At 43.6% G+C, this 18,369-nt stretch overlaps 1 pseudogene; it reads right to left on the minus strand.

Annotated features, from left to right (window-relative positions):
* Window positions 1-2,066: 2,066 nt before the first annotated feature.
* On the minus strand, window positions 2,067-4,013 carry LOC123396176 (annotated as a pseudogene).
* Between the last annotated feature and the right edge of the window lie 14,356 nt (window positions 4,014-18,369).

Consider the following 18,369-nt stretch of genomic DNA (forward strand, 5'->3'; position numbering starts at 1 on the left):
GATCATCCATGTCAAGGATGACAAGGTCAAACCCCAGGCCAACTAGTGGTATGCAAGTTGCTCCTTGTGGTTATACTGTTAGATTTATAAAATGCGTCCTAATATGCTAAGTGAAATGTAATATGCTTAGTAAAATATCTTGGAGGCTGGTGATGTAAAATACTGTCAGATTTTATTATGCAAATGTATTGCTGTAATCTGAATTAGCTGGCTTAGTTGTGCCTGTGTGCTGTTACTCTTCCTTAGCTGAATAAGTAGGATTAAATGATAATAAAATATCATAAGATATGTTTGGCTGTCTGTCCGTGCATTCCAACAATTAACCTAATAATTATGTTTACTTTGCCTTGCAAATATGAGCATCCTCTCACCGAGTACGAGAAGGTTAGGGCTAGAAATATGATGAGGAACAATCGGATATTAGAGTCCATTGACATTGATGCAATAGCATCAATGATTAGGAAAAAAAATGATGTACAAGAAGGTACAACTAATGGGGTTTAAGAAGGTAGTGTAGTTATCAGTGATGACCCAGAGCACAATCCTAAGGAGGATGAAGTTGTAGTGCACAAGACTGTTAAGGTGCAAACTCTGTCTTGCTTGGAGGGTTCGGGTTCTTCTATGCTCGGTGTTTCCTTGTGCTCACATATTTATATTGTGATCTAATTTTTCTCTGTGCTATTTATACAAGGCACTGAAGGAATCTAGAACGAAGAGGCCTGGTGTCAAGAAGACAGCTAGCAAGAAGAGGAAGAGCTCAGAAGCACCTGCTGCAATGCCTCGAGGAAGGGTGATGGCCCCACCTCCAGCACAAACAAAGAGGATCCTGGAACCTGATGAACTTGATAGAGTCACAAGGCAGAAAGCAACTATGGCGGCTGCGACGGACCATCAGGAAAGTCTGCTGGACATGGACTTTGAGAGCTCGGTGGAAATGCGTGATGAGTTTTTGTGAAGCTGTGCACCTCTGAAGTTGTCAATTATTTAAGTGATTGGTCATTCTGGTGATGAAACAATGTCTTGCTCTATTTGAACATGTGAACCTGATGAAGTATTTTGTGAAGTTGTCAATTATTTAAGTTTTGTTTGGACCATTTTGTTTGGGCACTAAAGTTAGTTTGGACACCAAAAAGGCCGAGGCCCAAACAAGAAATAGACTAAGAAGGCTTGGGCCTAAAAAAAGAGTAGGCCAAGGCTCAAATTAGAATTTATCTAACAAGGCTTGGGCCTAAAAAATGAGTAGGCAAGGCCCAAACAAGAACTGGACTAAAAAGAGTAGGCCAAGGCCCAAAAGAAAAGTGGACTAATAAAAAACCTGCTCAGTAAAAGATTCTATCCCAGAAAATAAAAGGCCAAATTATTGGGCCTGGCCTATATAGACGACCGGAATGGACCGGGCTGAATCTTATTTACGAGCTTTTCATTTGGTTATAATTCTGCCACGTCAGCCTGCCACGGTGGCTCTGACGTGGTGCGGGCAGATTGCTAGTGACCAAATCATTTGGTCGTTAAACATACGACCTTTTGTTTGGTCATAAAATCCTACGACCAATCCAGAAAAAAGTCGTTATAGTTCATTAAAGACTCTCAGCTTTAGACCTTCTATTTTTGGTCATAAAAAGGTCACAAATGCAAATCAATGACCATTCAGTGACCAATATTGAAGGTCGTTAGTTGACATATTTCTTGTAGTGACAAATGTATAATACGACATGGGTATATGTTTTCCCTTCTATGTTTTGTTGGGGAAGGGGGTGTATCTAAGAAAAAGTGGTTAACACAATGGTGGCAACTCGAGGATGTAGCACGAACTTCGGTTTAGCTTGCTCCTCTCATCTTTTATTAACACCTACAAGTGTATGAAAACAGCTAGCATGTTAAAAATATATAAATCTATTATGCAACATGATAGATACTGTACGGAGGAAAAAATAAGAAGAAGGATTACATTCCAAACAAATAAGAAACATTTTTCTGGGTCAAAGAAGACAACAATTAATAATTGTTAATTTATTAGCAGGAAAAGGAAGAAAATGATACCTGAGAAGAACCCAAAAATGCCAGAGCTAATCCACAAACCAAACCAAGGTGGGACGGTTAGGATGTTCCTCCATCACTTTCTCCACAGCAGCCTGCGGCATAGATACTTCATCATCATACACACTAAGGTGAAGATGGGGCAACCTGGGCAAGCCTCTCAGTATCTCCACGTCTCTCGCATTGATCACTTTCATTGTGATGCATAGTTTCAAAAGGTTGACGAGCGAGGCCACCCATGTCGGAACCTTCAAGAGGTAGTCGCCTGCGATGATAAGCTCACGAAGGCCGCACTATGGATCGGGAAACCATGAACGCTTGAAGTACTCATCCGCTACTTCCTTTACAAAGATGTGCAAAGACTCCAGGCCTGCTTTACTGAGCTCACAAATGGAAGAGAGAAACTCCTCCTCATCCTCCTCGATCTCGTTCTCCTCTTTCTCGAAATTAATATGACAATTACCCATATCACACATGTTCCATATTATGCCCAGCCTCCTCAGTTTTTTGAGTTGTCCAATCCTCTTTAGAAATAACCTTCCAACACTCGCAATCCCTCAATGGCCGCAATTTCATCCGATACTTTTCATAACCATCGACATGTAGAGTTACATAACAGGCCAACCGTTCTCGGATGGTCATAGGGATTTCCATTAGTTTGTTGTATCCTTTCACATCAATCTCCAAATGTTGCAGCCTTGCCACCTGTTCTGGAAGATTCTTGGCGGCATTCGCATGTGTGAACCTCAGGTACTTGAGGTGCAAATAATTTCCAATACCTGCAAGGTGATCATCTTCTAACTGTGAACAATCCTCAAAGTCGAGAACACGCAAGAGTGGAAACTCTGCCAAAGATGGGATCTTCATATTATGACCAAACACATGGAGTGATTGGGCACTAGATACATCAAGACTCGATGGAATCTTGCCATCATTCTGTAAAGACACTCGACGAATCTTGGCCTTGGTATCCGGATTTATAACACCATGTACACCTACAATAGTAAAAAAGTTCTCTTCAACAACCTTAGATACAATGAAATCATGATCAGATTCATGAACACGACAACTCTTCACCTTGTCCCCAAATGTCTCATCCATCTTTGCAGCCTGGATCAAGCTCATTGAAGCACATCTCCCCCGACTCATATACTGTATAACCGACTCTTTTCTGAATGAATTCCTCGCCAATCCACCGCCTTATCAGATTATCCTTCTCAATAATGTGTCTCTCTGGAAATATGCTCAGGTACAATAGACATGTTTTAAGATGAGGAGGAAGATCCAAGTAACTAAGGGATATTATGTTGACCATGTCTTCGACGCTGGAGTTTTTTAGTGCCCGACCAATTGAATCCTTTACTTGCTCCCATATTCCACTTTCACATGCCTTATGAGCTAACACACCAGATATAGCTATTATTGCCAAAGGTAATCCGGCACATTTATCCAAGATCTGACCAGAAATCCCTTGAATGTATGATGGATATTTTTCTTCACAGTAGAATAGTCTTGCGTTGAATAATTGCTTCAAATGCACCATACTAAGAGGCCTTATATTGTATACATGTCCTTTGAAAGTTGAGCAACATGATTGAGCGACGGCATGTATGCGGGTAGTGATAATTATTTTACTACCAAAACTGGTGGCAAATGCACAATTAATAAACTTCCATATTTCCACATCCCGTATATCATCAAGTACAATAAAGTACCTGCAATAATATATAAATAAAATTTATGGTTACTGAGAAAAAAGATGCAGGAAAGGAGTTCGAATGTCCATAAAAATATATTTGTTTGGTCACACAACCAGGGGAGTTTCGGCAAAACTTGGACCAAGGGAAGGGGTGTAAAGACGTTGGACGAAGGGAAGAGCAAAACGTTGTGTGGTGAAATAGGTAACCCTGGGGCTTTTTTAGATAAGTGGAAATTTCCGCTCATAAACACTATAATTAAAATCTATAATACCGCATAGTTTTATTTCAGAGTTTTTATATGAAGTTAGGATAATGTACAATTATTGTTATCAAAATTTTGGCTTATACATGAAAAATGTCAAAACTGTAAGCCTACATTTAGATACTTAAACGCATACTATATGTACTAGTGAATAGTGTTCCAAAAATATATATGAAAAGATAGTTCAAGTTTTAAAGCCATATTGTCTATCTTGGAGGAAGTCTGAAATCATGGTGACAAGTTGTGGTCAATCCTCGCTAGGAGAAGGAGAATACCAACGGTTGAGTTGCTTGTAAATGGCGCGGATAACCTGGACCTTGTATGGACTCCGTGGCACGGAACAGAAAGCAGCATGACAATTGAATTCGCGTTGTTTGAGGTCTTGGTACACTTGCTTTGCGAGAGTTGTCTTGCCCACTCCTCCGGACCCAACAATGGCCACCAAGCTTGGGTTTGGTTGCTGCTGCGTTGACTGTGAATCATGGTCATAGGAACAAATACATTGACATGCAGAAAACAGTAGCAATAAACTGACACGATCATACGCTACGTTTATAGTTTGGGTGTTGTCCATCACATCATTCTCCTAATGATATGATCCCGTTATCAAGTGACAACACTTGTCTATGGTTAGGAAACCTTAACCATGTTTGATCAACGAGCTATTCAACTAGAGGCTTACTAGGGACACTGTTTTGTCTATGTATCCACACATGTATTTGTGTTTCCAATCAATACAATTATAGCATGATAATAAACGATTAACATGAACAAATAAATATAATAATAACTAATTTATTATTGCCTCTAGGGCATATTTCCAACACATATTGCTTTGCATGATCTTATAGAGTTGACATAGCATTTGTGGCAAGGCAATCATTTATTATATTTCTGATAAATGTCACGCTAGATCATTGCACATATCGAGCTTTCATATTGAGTCATAGTTCTTCATATCGAGCTTTCATGAGTTGCATGTAAATAAAATTGTGATGATCATAATATTTACAGCATTGTCCCAGTGAGGAAAGGATGATGGAGACTATGAATCCCCCATAAGTCGGGAAGAGACTCCGGACAGAAAATGAAAATGAGGGAGGCCAAATGAGCCCACCATAAAAAATGAAAAAAATGAATGAGAGAAAAAAAGAGGAGGGACTTTGCTACTATCCTTTACCACACTTGTGTCATTTTCATATGCTAATGTGAATCATATATTCTCATTAGTATAAACTTGGCTTGGATATTTCGATGATGGGCTTCCAAAAATGCCCAAGGTCTCCATGAGCAAGCAACTTGGATGGACACTCCACTTAGCTTCATTTGAGCTTTCATACACTTATAGCTCTAGTGCATCATTTGCCTGGAAATCCATACTCCTTGCATTGACATCTACCGATGAACATCTCCATAGCCCGTTGGTAGCCTAGTTGATGTGAGACTATCTTCTCCACTTTTACCCCTTTGATATCTACCACCATACTCTATTCCACCTTATGTTATGTCCATGGCTCACGCTCATGTATTGCGTGAAGAATAAAAAGTTGATTCACTTTGAAACATTATGATCATATTGCATGACTTGGACACCGTGGTGCTTAACATTTGTATTAATGTGGTGAAGACGAAGCCATGCTTTGCTAATATGAAAGACTAATGGGCAGGGGGTAAACATTCTTTTAGGATCATATACTTTGAAAGATTGATGATTTTGTTGCTTGTGCTTATAATTATTACTATGTTGATGTTTGTTAATTCATCGTTTCTTAATGAGCATACATGCAAAAGATTATATATTGGATAGCATGTCACATAAAAAATTCTGTTTTTATCATTTACCTACTCGAGGACCAGAAGGAATTAAGCTTGGGGATGCTTGATATGTCTCCAACGTATCTATAATTTTTTTGTTTTCCAAGCTGTTATATTATCATCCTAGAATACTTTTTGGGTCATAATTCACAAATTTATATTACTTTTTAGCACTAACCTATTAATCCAATTCCGAGTGTGAGTTGTTGTTTTCTGCGTGTTTTTTGTTTTCAAGGTTTTCAGTACCAAACAAAGTGCAGTTGCCACGAAACATTTTTATGACTTTATCGACCAAAGGAAGATCTGTAAGCTTCGGGAGGAGACCTGAAGCCACACGTGGGGCCCACAAGGAAATTGGGCGCGACCAGGGGGGTTGTCCCACCCTGATGCCTTGTGGCTCCCCTGTGGCTCCTCCCCCCTCTTCCTCCGTTCTCTGTCCTATAAATTCACAAATACTCCAGAAACCCTAAAGATATTCGCAAAACACTTTATATGTTGTCGCAAGTCTCTGCCCCACGGTGATACCATCTAGAGCTTCGTTCTCGACCCTGCCGGAGGGGGGACCGATCACGGAGGGCCTCTTCGTCAACCTTGGTGCCCTCGTGCTGATGTGTGAGTAGTTCACCACAGACCTATGGGTCCGTAGTTAGTATCTAGATCTCTCTCTCTCTATCTATCTCTCTTGATCTTCAATGCAATGATCATCGTATCTTCGCTTTGATCTATCCGATGTAATTCTTTTGTATGGTGTATTTGCTGTTATCTGATGAATTGTGGGTTCATGTTCAGATTTTTCATGAAAACTATTTGAGTCTTGTCTGTGTTTTATGATTCTTATTTGCATGATCATCATAGCTTCGTAATTCTCTTTGATCTGTTGAATTGCTTTGGCCAAGTAGTTTGGTATTCCCTCAATGAGAGGGGTGCGTTGTAGTGGGTTGAACCTGGCGAGTTTCTATATCCCAGTGACAGAAGGAGACACGTTGCGTCTTTGTGTTTTTGTTACTAAGGACAAAATGATGGGGTTTATTCATATTGGTTGAGTTTACTTTGTCTACATCATGTCATCATTCCCCAAGCATTACTCTGTTTTACTTAATACTCTAGATGCATAATGGATAGCGGTCGATGGGTGGAATAATAATAGTAGGTGTAGGCAGGAGTCAGCCTATTTGCTTATGGACGTGATGCCTATAAACACATGGTCATTGCCGTGAAAATCTAATAACTATCCGATGTTCTATCAATTGCCCAACATTAATTTGTTTACCCACCAAATGGTGCTTTCATGAGGGATGCCATTAGAGAACACTATGGCCCCCGGATCTATTCACTTGTATATTCAGAAAGCTTATAATTTCCTCGTTCTTATTATTTGTCTTTTATTTTATTTTGCAAGTCATAACTATCTATAATTATCTACACACTTCATTCACTTGCAAATAACGAGATCTAGGGGATTGACAACCCTCTTGCACGCGTTGGGTGCAAGTTGTTTGATCATTTGTGTGCAGCGGCTGAAGACGATTGAGGATTGATATTCCTATTGGTTCGATAAACCTTGGTTTCTTAATCGGGGGAAATACTTACCTAGATTGTGCTACTATTACCCATTCCTCTTCACAGAAAACACAACACATATCACAAGTATCAGGAAGGATTTTTGGCCCAGTTGCCGGGGAATATCATCACCAACTATCAAGTAACTTCACAGAAATTATCATTCACTTGTTCTTCTTTTTATTTGCTGTTATATCTTACTTTCTTAGAAAAGCAAAAAAATGTTTATCTTTGCTTGTTACTATGGCTAGTTCCTCCTCTCTCTTGCTCACTTCGAAAAAATGAAGTGTTCAATTTCGAACAAAGGGAAGGAGAAAATTTGGAAGATGCTTGCTATAGGATTTGCAATGCTCAAAATAAATCAACTCGTAAGCAATCCACTACGACCTTACTTTGCAATTTTTATGCGGGTGTGACAACTTGGTATAGGTTTGTCCTTGAAACCATCACCGGTCGTAATTTCTTAATTTGTCACATTTTGGATGCCTACAATTCTATTGAAAGTCTTGTGGGATCACCCCCACCATTGTTAATGGAACTATTTTAACCTTGGAAGATGTTATGCGTAGGCTTGACGCCATTGAAAAGAAAATTACTACCAATGAATAAATCGAGGATTTAGAAAGAAAAAAAGCTTTACAATCATATTCAATTTGGTTCACGGGTAGGAAGGACTTTGAAAATATTGAAGGAGAAGGATACTACTCCCTTCGTTTCTAAATATAAGTCTTTTTAGAGGTTCCATTAGAGGACTACATACGGATGTATATAGACATAATTTAAAGTATAGATTCACTTATTTTGCTCCGTATGTAGTCTCCTAATGAAATCTCTAAAAAGACTTAAGAACAGAGGGAGTATTATTAATGAGAGAGTAGAACAAAGTATGAATAGGGTTGGTAAAATGGAGGAGGTTATTGATAAAGTAGGTTCCGCTCTCACGCCCTCCAAAATTAATGCTAGTACCTCTCATAGTAAAAGTACCAAATTTATGTATGTTCCTAAGAACATTAGTACGACTCCTATAAAAAGTGACGAAGATCTTAAAATGATTAGTGTGCATCCCAACTTTGTAAACTTGATAAAAGATCCTATTTACAAGTCTCGTATGGTTTTCACTATTGTGGTTGTGTTATTAAGGAGCTTGATGTCAAAGATGACAACACTTGATCATATGCATTTTTCCTAACTAGGGGCATAGAACAAGAGCCCTTGTTAGGAGGCAACCCAATAATTATCTTAATTTTTTGCTTTTTTACTTCCTGTGTTGGTGTGCTGACATTATTATTGACTCTGTAATGATTGTGTTTTTATGTTTAAATTCGTGTTTGTGCCAAGTAAAACACTTGTATGCTAAGTATAATTGATACGATGCAAAAACAGAAATTTTAACGTCCAGTGCAGAAATTTCTCTGATTTTATTGGATTGCCTTTTTCAGTTGAATTTTATACACGACATTGCTGTACAAATTACTCAGGTCGTCCTAATGTTTGAGAATTTTTAGAGTAACAGAAATATAGGTTCATTACAGATTACTACATATTGTTCTGTTTTAGACAGATTTTATTTTTGTTTTCATAATTTGCTTGTTTTGATGATGATATGTATTGTATCGGAGGTAGAGAAATTCATCGCCAAACTAAGATGGTTTTTTTTATAAAGAAATACAATACTGTTAACTAGATTAATTTTGTGTGTGTGTGAAAATATTTGGTTTGGCCACACATGAAGACCCAGCGGACAAAGTACTTTTATTTGTTATTCCTAGAAATGAGAGTTGGGTAGTGACAACCAGCACCTTTCGTCTCGACAGTCTGCACATTGGCTGCGAGTGCATGCATTGCAGTGGAGATCTGCCTAGGCTTAGGGCATGTAGGTACGTCTTGAATCCACCCAAATTAAGGTAGAAGTCCCAGAAATCTGCCTAGATTTAGGTAAAAAGTGGCATAACTATGCACGATACGAGGTAGGATTTATTCAGATTTCTCATGTGAGGTTCAATTTTCGGCTGGTTTCCCTGTAAGGCAGGCATGTGTCGATCCTTTGTCTGTTTCGCTGGCTTGTTTTAAATCATACCAACAACAGCCAGCGTGTATCGGGTCAGGTGTGTCAGGCCTAATTAGTTCGATGCATTGATTGAAAATCATATAATTAACGTACCAGAGTGACAAGTGCATATTTGGATAATAATGGATCTAATGCGTATTGGTTTTGGGTGGGCTATCACACTGGTAGAAAAAGAGGCTTCCGTCCAGCCCCATAAGTCGCGACACTGTAGGAACCGCGACTAATGATTTCTTTAGTCGCGGTTCGGCAGACGAACCGCGACCAAAGGCCTGGGCCAGGGCGCTCGGTGGCCAGCTGGTGCACGTGAGGGGCTTTAGTCGCGGTTGGCCAGGCCAACCGCGACTAAAGGTGCCCAAAGGCCTTTAGTCGCGGTTTGCCATGCCAACCGCGACTAAATCTCCTCCCCTATAGATACCAGTTCAGCACACTCACTTAGCCATTTGGTGCCACTTCTCTTCACAAGCTTCACAAGGGGGTGTAGGTTTGCTTTTGGTTCCTCTTATGCACACAAGGTGTTTGATGAAATGCCCCAAGAGCGTGAAACAAACATGATATGAAGTGTTGGAGCCACACTTGAGGTTCCTCATTTATTTTTTCCTCCTCGATCGCGGTTAGCAACTTGAACCTTTCATGCATGTGTGTCATTGATAAAATATGCATGTGTGTTGTTCATTGTTTAATTTCTATTGTTTATAGCTAGTTAGTTTAACAAATGCATGATGGTTAATTATATATTTTATATTATAATGATGCAGATGAATCGGCAATGGATGTACGGTAACCGACTCTCCCGCGAGTTCACTACGGGTTTGAAAGATTTCCTCGTAGTGGCTAATGCGAACAAGCAGAAGGGTTTTGTTATCTGTCCATGTGTTGACTGTAAGAATCAGAAGGGTTACTCTTCCTCAAGAGAAGTTCACCTGCACCTGCTTCGGCACGGTTTCATGCCAAGCTATAATTGTTGGACCAAGCATGGAGAAAGAGGGGTTATAATGGAAGAAGATGAAGAAGGGGATGATTTCATGGATGAAAGCTATCTTGCTCATTTCGGTGATACTTTCATGGAGGATGCTGAAGGTGAAGGGGAAGGTGAAGGGGAAGGTGAAGGTGAAGAAGAGGCACGTGATGAGACCGTTGATGATCTTGGTCGGACCATTGCTGATGCACGGAGACGCTGCGAAACTGAAAAGGAGAGGGAGAATTTGGATCGCATGTTAGAGGATCACAGAAAGTCGTTGTACCCCTGATGCGATGATGGTCTGAAAAAGCTGGGCTGCACACTGGATTTGCTGAAATGGAAGGCACAGGCAGGTGTAGCTGACTCGGCATTTGAAAACTTGCTGAAAATGTTGAAGAATATGTTTCCAAAGAATAACGAGTTGCCCGCCAGTACGTACGAAGCAAAGAAGGTTGTATGCCTTCTAGGTTTAGAGGTTCTGAAGATACATGCATGCATCAACGACTGCATCCTCTACCGCGGTGAATACGAGAATTTGAATGAATGTCCGGTATGCACTGCATTGCGTTATAAGATCAGAGGCGATGACCCTGGTGACGATGTTGAGGGCGAGAAACCCAGGAAGAGGGTTCCCGCCAAGGTGATGTGGTATGCTCCTATAATACCACGGTTGAAACGTTTGTTCAGGAACAAAGAGCATGCCAAGTTGTTGCGATGGCACAAAGAGGACCGTAAGTCGGACGGGGAGTTGAGACACACCGCAGATGGAACGCAATGGAGAAAGATCGACAGAGAGTTCAAAGATTTTGCAGCTGACGCAAGGAACATAAGATTTGGTCTAAGTACAGATGGCATGAATCCTTTTGGCGAGCAGAGCTCCAGCCATAGCACCTGGCCCGTGACTCTATGCATCTACAACCTTCCTCCTTGGTTGTGCATGAAGCGGAAGTTCATTATGATGCCAGTGCTCATCCAAGGTCCGAAGCAACCCGGCAACGACATCGATGTGTACCTAAGGCCATTAGTTGATGAACTTTTACAGCTGTGGGGCAGACCTGGTGTCCGTGTGTGGGATGAGCACAAAGAAGAGGAATTTGACCTACGAGCGTTGCTTTTCGTAACCATCAACGATTGGCCTGCTCTTAGTAACCTTTCGGGACTGTCAAATAAGGGATACAATGCATGCACGCACTGCTTACATGAGACTGAAAGTGTACATTTGCCAAATTGTAAGAAGAACGTGTACCTTGGGCATCGTCGATTTCTTCTGAAAATTCATCCAGTAAGAAAGAAAGGCAAGCATTACAACGGCAAGGCAGATCACCGGCCGAAGCCTGCGGAACGCACTGGTGTTGAGGTATTTGATATGGTCAAGGATTTGAAAGTCATCTTTGGAAAGGGTCCTGGCGGACAATCAGTTCCGAAGGGAGCTGACGGGCACGCAGCCATGTGGAAGAAGAAATCTATATTCTGGGAGCTAGAATATTGGAAAGTCCTAGAAGTCCGCTCTGCAATCGACGTGATGCACGTTACGAAGAATATTTGCGTGAACCTCCTAAGCTTCTTGGGCGTGTATGGGAAGACAAATGATACAAAGGAAGCACGGCAGGACCAGCAACGTTTGAAAGACCCTGATGACCGGCATCCGGAATGGTTTCAAGGTCGTGCCAGCTACGCTCTGACCAAAGAAGAGAAGGTCATCTTTTTTGAATGCCTGAGCAGTATGAAGGTCCCGTCTGGATTCTCGTCCAATATAAAGGTAATAATAAACATGGCGGAGAAAAAGTTCCAAAACCTGAAGTCTCACGACTGCCATGTGATTATGACGCAATTGCTTCCGATTGCTTTGAGGGGGCTCCTGCCGCAAAATGTTCGAGTAGCCATTGTGAAGCTATGTGCATTCCTCAATGCAATCTCTCAGAAGGTAATCAATCCAGAAGTTCTACCACGGTTACAGAACGATGTGATCCAATGTCTTGTCAGTTTCGAGCTGGTGTTCCCGCCATCCTTCTTCAATATTATGACGCACCTCCTGGTTCACCTAGTCGAAGAGATTTTCGTTCTCGCTCCTGTATTTCTACACAATATGTTCCCCTTCGAGAGGTTCATGGGAGTATTAAAGAAATATGTTCGTAACCGTGCTAAGCCAGAAGGAAGCATCGCCAAGGGCTATGGAAATGAGGAGGTAATTGAGTTTTGTGTTGACTTTGTTCCTGACCTTAAGCCGATTGGTCTTCCTCGATCGCGGCACGAGGGGAGACTAAGTGGAAAAGGCACGATCGGAAGGAAATCAACGATATGTATGGACGGCCATTCTCTGACTGAAGCACACCACACTGTACTGACCAATTCTAGCTTGGTGGCTCCGTACTTTGAGAAACACAAGAATATTTTACGCTCGGACAACCCGGGGAAGCCTGAATCCTGGATTAGGAAGGCCCACATGGAGACTTTCGGCAGTTGGTTGAGAAAACATTTAATGAATGACAATGATGTTGTAGATCAGCTGTACATGTTGGCCAAGACACCATCTTCGACTATAACGACTTTCCAAGGGTACGAGATAAATGGGAATACATTTTACACGATCGCCCAAGATAAAAAGAGCACCAACCAAAACAGTGGTGTCCGCTTTGATGCAGCAACCGAGAATGGGCAAGAGGTCACATATTATGGTTACATAGAGGAGATATGGGAACTTGACTATGGACCCTCCTTTAAGGTCCCTTTGTTCCGGTGCAAATGGTTCAAGCTAACAGGAGGTGGGGTAAAGGTGGACCAGCAATACGGAATGACAATGGTGGATTTCAACAATCTTGGTTACCTTGACGAACCATTCGTCCTAGCGAAAGATGTCGCTCAGGTTTTCTATGTGAAGGACATGAGTAGCAAACCGAGGAAACGGAAAGATAAGAAAACGATCAGTACATCATGCGATGATCCAAAGCGCCACATTGTTCTTTCAGGGAAAAGAAACATCGTGGGAGTGGAGGACAAGACAGACATGTCAGAAGATTATAATATGTTTGCTGAAATTCCGCCCTTCAAAGTGAACACCGACCCAAGCATTAAGTTAAATGATGAGGATGCTCCATGGATACGACACAATCGTAAGCAAGCAGGGACACAAGGGAAGAAATGATGTGTAATAATTTATTGTACCAAACTTTGTTGAATGGATCATGTGAATTATATTACCCGTGATGTGTTTGGTGTCCATTTTCGAATGATTCGAGATACCACTGATGATACATGAAATTTGGAGTGATTTAGTCATACTCCTGCCTAGGCGTATAATATGCATACTCGTAGTCTTCATAGCCGCTGTCGTCGTTGTACTGGTAGTCGTCGCCTTCTAAGTTGCCGCCGTCGTCGTTGCTGCTGTCGTCGCTGTCGTCGGGCGGCGCTCGTGGCTCGAACTGAGGGTAGCGCAGGCGGGGGATATCGCCGGCCGTGATGTAGTCCATGACGCTCTGCAGAGTCCGGCCGTACCACCATAGCCGACGGCCGGCCTCGTGGAAGTTCCCAGGAGGCAGACCGTCCTCCTCATACCTGGTGAGCGCCCTCTCACGCCGATTGATGAAGAAGGCGTCCCAAGTATGCTGGTTATCGGGATGCCAGCGGGGATTCATCCGCTGCTCCGGCGTGAGGTCGAGGTAGTAGTGGTTCGTGATGGCCGCCCGGCGCGCAGTACCCTGAGGGACGGGAGGGACCGGCACGCCGCCGGCGCTTAGGCTCCAGCCGGTGGGGACGCGGTAGCCCGGTGGACAAGGGTAGTTCGAGGCGCAAAGCTCCTCCACCTGCTGGTAGGTTAGAGTGGGTGCGGTGGAAGCCATGAGAGAGTGATGAGAGATTGTAGAGATGTGATAATGCTGGCCAAGCCGGGCTACATATATGTAGTGAGAAATGGCGGGAAAAATGGGAGCGGGAAGACAGGAGGCGGGAAGAAAGTGGCGGGAAGAAAGAGGCGGGAAGACAGGGAAGAAATGGCGGGAAGAAGAGGAATCCAGAGCTGGTCATCTAACCTTTAGTCCCGGCTGGTTGGTGCAACCGGGACTAAATGTGGTTTTTGTGTCATCTAAGAAAACTGTCGGTGGGATAAGGACGTTTGAATTGAATTAGTTTTATTTTTCTGAATTTTTTGATATATTATTTGTATTTTTAACATTTTGAATTGAATTAGTTTTATTTTTCTTAATTTTTTGATATAATTTTTGTGTTTTTAACATATTAAATTGAATTAGTTTTATTTTTCTGAATTTTTTGATATATTATTTGTATTTTTAAGATATTGAAAAAGAAAAGTATTTTGAAAAATACCTTTAGTCGCGGTTGGCCAGACCAACCGCGACTAAAGGTCGTTGCGCGCGGGAACGAAAAAACCCTTTAGTCGCGGTTGGTTTAGCCAACCGCGACTAAAGGGGGGGGGCGCGGGAACGCAAAAACCCGCCAAAAACCCTTTAGTCGCGGTTGGGGAGGCGACCCGTGACTAAAGGTAACCTTTAGTCGCGGGTCGCCTCGCCAACCGCGACTAAAGGGGGGGGGCTATAAATACAAGGGCCTGCCGCCGTCTTCTCCGATTCTCGTCTTCTCCGATTCTCTGCCGCGCGCGCCGAAGGCCTGCCGCCGTCGCCGTCGCCCTCGACGCCGCCCTCGCCGCCCGCCGTCGCCCTTGCCCTCGACGCCGCCCGCCGTCGCCCTCGCCCTCGACGCCGCCCTCGACGCCGCCCTCGCCGCCCGCCGTCGCCCTTGCCCACGTACGCCGCCCGCCGTCGCCCGCCGTCGCCCCTCGCCCTCGCCGCCGGCCGTCTCTTGTCCGAATTGCTAGATTAACTTTGCGGAGTATCTGTGGGACGAGACTTAGTTAAAACTCTCTATCCCCACACTAATCTTTGTCAATACGCGTGACCCCGTGCAGATCATCATCTACATGCCACTTCGTGTTTGCGAGAATTCACTATTCTTGACTATGAGGTTGTCCAAATAACTGGTAGCAAATCGTTGACAACCAAAGTCAATCGATTGTCAGAACTTTGTAGAAAGCTATATCATGCCTCTAATGAACGAAGCCGAAGTAACACTTGAGGGAAGAAAACAAGAACATCAAGTAAAAGATTGTGTCTAACATAATAGATTTATCTTCTACTCGCACAATTTTATTAAGCACTAGAACTCATCTAGTTCCTAATTCTTTTTAGCAATAAATGAAATTCATCACTAAAAACTTTGTGCAATACCCTCATAATCACATGTGATCTAGATTGTAACCTGGATCACTATGAAGATGCATATAAGGTTAGATCGGATCTTTACCAACTTCGAGATGCAGAGGAAGAAGAGTTGGTGTAGGTTGTTCTTGATGTCCCTTGAACAGTCCACAACAACCCCTCGAACAAAAGATCAAAAGCACAACCTCTATAGATTGCAAGCATACAAACTTCACGATCCGGACACCCTCTCCCACCCCTTCCTCGCCCCCTCCTTTTGCCACCGCCCTTTCGCCACCGCCACCGCCACCGCACCCCTTCTTCACTTAATTAATTTGTTTTTACTACATGTTTTCAGGACTGACATAATGGCGGACGATAGAGCTGACCCGATTATGGACAACTATGATCCGGACGGTGAAGCACATATGTTCGGCATCATAAACGGCGATATTCTATATGTGCCGACCGGACAAGATCAAGAAGATGATATCTCTTCTTATCTGAACCTTGACGGTGAAGATGAAGGGCGCCGTCAGCAAGATGATGCCGAACAAACGTCGATAAACGACGATCTTCAAATGGAAGTAGCAACCACCTCCGGCGCCGAGGTATATATATACATTGAGCCTCTGGTGATACAAACTAACTGATTTGAATAAATATGTGTGTACTAACGTGCGCGACTCTCTTTCTTATTTTAGCCCTCGGCCGGATCGTCGAAACAATCGAGTACGTCGTCAAAGCGTGGCGCAACCAAGACGATGAAACAAGGAGAAACATGCACCATCGAGGTTGTCGACAGTGCAACCGGCAGGCCGCTGGAGCCCCGCAAGAACGCCACCAAGTTTGTCAGCCAATGCGGAGCCGTTGTTAGAGACAACGTCTCGATCACCGTCCAGGAGTGGAATGAGCCAAAGAAGGCACAAAATGCTGGTTTCACTTTTGTCGATAAGAGAACAAAAAAAGATTGCTTCAAGAAGCTTATGGAACATTTCGTTCTACCTCCGGAATACAACAAATTCGATGAGGAGGGTAACAAGATTGAGGAAAACAAGGAGAGGAGGAGGCTAGTCAAACAGTTCGCTCTTCATAAGATGGCCGACGCATTCCGGAAATTCAAGCAAAATCTAGCCCATGACTTTGTCAAGCAGAACAAGACTCCGGATTTCAAAGGACAATATGAGAAACTGAAACATGATTGGCCAGAATTTGTGAAGCAAAAGAAATCGGAGCAGTTCATTCAAATATCGAAAAGAAATAAGGAAAATGCGGCTAAGAAGGAGTACAATCATATTATGGGGCCAGGAGGGTATCGCATTTGGGTGCCTAGGTTGGAGAAGATGGAGAACGAGCTGAGGGCGTGAGGAATCCGTCCAGGTACGGAGGGATGGGACCAAAGGGCCAAAAGCTGGTGGTACGGGCATGGGGGAACGCTGAACCCGGAGACAGGGGAGTGTGTTTACCGGGGCAAATTAATTAAACCCACCCAAGCCCTTATTGACGCAATGAGGGATGCTCAAGAGGGGAAGATCAAGTTCAACAGAGAGAACGACGCGCTGACAAAAGCCCTCGGGAATCCTGAACACGGAGGACGTGTACGAGGCATGGGGAACATTCCGTGGAAAATAGGGTTCCCCCAGAACGATGACCCGTACGGTTACAGAAGCCGTAAGAGAAAGATGGATCGGGAAGCAGATGTTGTGGCGCGGTTGGCATCGGAAATGGATGTGATGAAGAAAACCGTGAGTGTACTATTAGCCGAAAGAGATGTAGCTCGGGCGCAGCATGAAGATCATCCAGCGGATCTCGGAAGCCAGCAGCGGAGAAGCAGCGTGGCTTCCACGGAGGCCCCACCAGCTGGTGCAGATGCACCGACGATCGAAATTACTGCACCGGAGCCTCTGGTGGTCGAAATTACTGCACCGGAGCCTCCTCGCTACCCCGTGGACGATATAAAGGAGATGAAAGAATGTCATCTGTATTATCCTATCGGGAACATGTCCATGAAGGTAGCCATCGGCAGTGCTTTACCATGTTTACCTGGAGCACTCCACCACAACAACCCCATTCAAGATGGCTATGCTCGTGTCACGGTGGAGGACATAGTCCAAGGGTTTGAGGACCTCGAGATTGACATTGCTACACCTGAAGGGGAGAAAAGACTTGGAGATGTCAAGCGCCATTTCATTCTATGGCAAAAGAAGTTTATCAAGTTTCCAGGCGAGGCGCCAAGGACAACAAGTCCACCCCCCTACGGTGGTGGTGGTGGCGGTGGCGGTGGTGGTGGTGGTGGTGGTGGTGACGGTTCACCTACACCTCCGTCACGTCAGCCGACGCCCCCCAGTCCACAACGTCCGGCGGGTGATCAGACGCCGCCCCCCAGTCCTCGTCCGGCGGGTGATCAGACGCCACCCCCCAATCCACCTCCGGCAAAGAAGCAGAAGCAGTCCTGGATTATTAACCCGGACCCTTATGTACCTAAGACCACAAAGGTACCGGAGCCATCACTGAAGCCTCTCCCCACAAGGCCTTGGGAACGTAGTGCCGAGGAAACTGCCGCGAGGGCGGCTGCTGATCATGAGAAATGGAAGGCGGACTGCAAGAAGAAAAGAGAGCCCGAGCCCAAGCCAGTATTTTCTGATGAGCAAAAGAAGTGGGCTAAGTCATTTTTGAGCACACCGTCCCAAGCCGCGAAGAATCTGCCTGACGACTATGCACGTGAACTTCGTAGGCAGGCACTCATGTTGAAGGAGAAGAAA

The sequence above is a fragment of the Hordeum vulgare genome, chromosome 5H, assembly GCF_904849725.1.
Source record: "Hordeum vulgare subsp. vulgare chromosome 5H, MorexV3_pseudomolecules_assembly, whole genome shotgun sequence".
Taxonomy (NCBI): Eukaryota; Viridiplantae; Streptophyta; class Magnoliopsida; order Poales; family Poaceae; genus Hordeum; species Hordeum vulgare.